A 3,761-nucleotide genomic window follows, 5' to 3' on the forward strand; every position below is an offset into this window, starting at 1 on the left:
AGCTGAAGGAGAAAGAAGGAAATTGGCCCAGGAAAATGAAGCCTTACGAGCTCAAATTCAAAGAATGAAAATCGCCGCCGAAAATCCGGCCAGAAGTAGACAAGATGAGAAGCTCATAAACGGCCTTAGGAGAAAGGTGGGTGATTACGAGGCTGACCTGGAAAAGACTAACAAGGAGTTAGCAAAAGCCCAAGCCAAGTTAGTTAAGAATGCAGAGGGACGGGCAAGTTTCGTCCGACGGCTGAAAGAGAAGTACGACAGAGGAATGACGGGTCTAAAGAAAAGAATCAATGTCCTTGAAAACGAAATGACCAAGCAGGCAAGAGATTTCAAAGTAGAAAGGGAACATTGCTATGCCCTGATGTCGCAGCTAGAAAAGGACCTGCAGCAGCTTCAAGAGCAAACTCATACTGCTGAACAAGTTTTGGGGGTCCGATCTCAGTAGATTGGACGATTGCTACAAGAGAAGGGTATTATCAGGGAAAGGGTTAGGAGGATTGCGGACTACATTGTGATGTGCAACGAGTGTAAAGACATGACCCAGTCCATGTTCTTCGCTTCAGTTATGATTTTTGTCCGACAGATCATGGATGACTTGTTTCGTCTCCAAGAAGACCTGGCGCATAGACCCGCAGCAAGGCCAACTGGAGCAGCAGTGGAAGCACTTATGTATTCTTGATTTTATCTTTCGAGTCTGTGTTGCAATTTCTATTAGAGTCTGTCAGCCCATTTTGAGTCTTGCTTTAGTTTTTGAAAATGTTTAAGTCTGTAATCAGGATGTTTCTATCTTGTTTTATTTTATAATATTTGAAGAAAATTTGAAGAAAAACAAAAATGTGTCCTTTTATTTTGCATTTATCCCCAGAACTACACAAAGATCTGATTCATGCGGCGTCATGATACGTAGGCAATCCCCATAGGATTCGATCACAACCATAAAATGAGAAAAAAAAGAGTGGAAATAAAAGAAATTGAGGGGAAAGAAACAATGGCAAAACAAGAGAGGAAAAGACAATGCGAGAATAAAAGAAGGGAAAAGAACCAACAAAGAAAGGCGGGAATGAAAAGGAAAGAGAGAAAGAAAAATGCAAAATGAAAAGAATTAGTGAAAGCCGGGTTGAAGCAAGCAGCCGTTCAAATTCATAATAGAAATGGTTAACTGCTTAGGTGCATTGCATCCCCAACGTGCGATTGCCTACCTGTTAAGCTCTTAATCGCTAACAAGTTTGCTTGTTGTCATCAAGTCCAGGAAGGTGGTTAGTTTGTTCGGCATTCTGGCAACCCACCCGTACAACACCAGGTCTAAAAACAAGTTGATCATGGCCGGCCAAGAACTGGACGCAAGTGTTATTGATCTGTCGAGAGAGGTGGAAGAGTCTGAGGTTAGTCTGAAAGAGGAGCTACAAAGGTTGAAACATCATATGGCCGAAATGTACCAAGCATGGGTGAAAGGGCATCCCCCACCATCATACCCTGCCAACCCTTCTTTCATCCCACCATTAGCTCAATCCCAAGAACCTCCCACAGTTGATTCATCCCCACAACTGCACCAGGCTTCACCCATTACCACCACTATCAGGGCCCCACTTCCCAAACCACACAAGCACCACCAACCAAAACAATCCCATACCCCCCTCCACCAGCCACCCCTGTTTTCATAGCACCCCCGCCAGCTACACTCCATCGATCCTCTAGTGAGCCATTATTCCAAACCCAAGATAATCAATACTATCCCCCGGAGCCTACTTTCAAGGCCCCAGATCATTACTCCTACACTCCTCGTTTTGACCTCCCTGTTGAGACTGAGAAACCACCTAAAAACCCGGAACAGGAGGAGATGTTCAGGAACGTAAGAAGCCTGGAACAATCGTTCAGAAACATGCAGGGATTGGGAGGCCAGGTGAGCGTAGCCTACAAAGATTTGTGTCTATTTCCTGATGTTCAGTTGCCTGTTGGATTCAAGATGCCTAAATTCGACCTATATGATGGGCACGAAGACCTGGTGGCCCACTTGAGGGGATTCTACAGTAAAATGAGAGGAGCTGGTGGGAGAGATGAGCAGTTAATGGCATACTTCAGCCAAAGTCTGAGTGGCGTGGCGTTAGAGTGGTACACACGTCAAGATCACATCAGATGGTATACCTGGGATGATCTGGCCCAAGCATTTGCGTGGCACTTCTAATACAACATAGAAATCGTTCCAGATCGTTTATCCCTGACTAAGATAGAGAAGAAACCAGGAGAAAGTTTCAGAGAATATGGTTTTCGCTGGAGAGAACAAGCGGCAAGAGTCAACCCTCCAATGGAGGAAAATGAAATGGTGGAGTTCATGAGCTACTCGGACATCAAAGCAACCACCCAAGCCATTCAGAATGGTACTGGAGGAGTGATCGGAAAGAAGAAGAAAGAAGATGTTGCAACAGTTGACTCAGGATCATGGCTTGGTTCGAGGGGCACACCACACCATTACACCCAGCCTCGACCCCATCACCGAACCTACACCCAAACCCCATATAACCCACCTCAACACTACTTTCCATCACCAGACCCTCAGTATTTTGTCTACCATGCCCAGTCATACACTCAACCTCCTTCTTACCCACAATGGCATGCCCCAACCCCACAGAACACATACCCAGCTCCACAAAATGCTTACCCACCACCACGAACCTACCGAAACCCTGCCGGTCCAGGTTTCCGGCCCAAGCCAGTATTCAGGAACGAGAGGTTGCAGCGGAAGAAAACTTTCACCCCGTTGGGGGAGTCTTATACCAGCTTATTCCAGAGATTTAGGCATTTGGATGTGCTGAGGCCAATTGAGTCGAAATTGCCAAACCCTCCTCCAAAGAATTTGGATTACTCCCTCACCTGTGCATATTGTTCTGGTACTACGAGGCATGATACGCAAAAGTGTTGGCACTTGAAAAATGCCATCCAAGAGCTCATAGACACAAACCAGATTGTGGTCCAAACTCCGGAAGCACCCAACATCAATCAGAACCCGTTGCCAGTCCATGATGAAACAAACATGATCGAGATAGTACATAAGGATGGGGAGCCCAAGAAGCCCTCACAATCCGTCATGATGATCCGGTCTAGTGAGGTTAAGCCAGTCAAGGGTGCAGTTGTCACAAAAGCCACTTCTTCAATAGCTGAAGGATTAGCAGACAAGTTGAGCATGCCAGTTGATAATCCATTTGTGGTAGTTAAGCAGAGATCTCCCAGTGATGTTGTAGCAAAGAAGGAAAAGTCAAAGGTAATCGTGTCGGGGTTGGCAAATAAGCCTATCATAATTGTAGAAGGTTCCCGTACGGACCCTATCATCATCAAGCCTGTGACCCAGTTGCCAGTAATCAACACCAAGGCTATCCCATGGAACTATGAGCGGGTTATAGTGACCTATAAGGGGAAGGAAGTGAAGGAAGAAGTTAATGAGGCTCAAGGATTAACTCGTTCAGGGAGATGCTTTGCCCTGGAAGAGTTAAGGAAAGCTAAAACACTCAGAGATAATCCAGTTCTAGTAAAGAAACCAGTCACCGAAGAAGAGGTGGAGGAGTTTTTGAGAAAAATGAAAGTACAAGATTACTCCATCGTGGAACAGTTGAGAAAGACTCCTGCTCAGATTTCCTTGCTATCATTGTCGATCCATTCAGATGAGCATCGTCGAGCCCTGATGAAAATTCTGAACGAAGCTCATGTCCCCGATAAAATTACAGTGAACCATTTGGAGAAGATTGCCAACAAGATATTTGAGGTGAACA

The sequence above is a fragment of the Nicotiana attenuata genome, chromosome 3 (assembly GCF_001879085.1).
Source record: "Nicotiana attenuata strain UT chromosome 3, NIATTr2, whole genome shotgun sequence".
NCBI lineage: Eukaryota > Viridiplantae > Streptophyta > Magnoliopsida > Solanales > Solanaceae > Nicotiana > Nicotiana attenuata.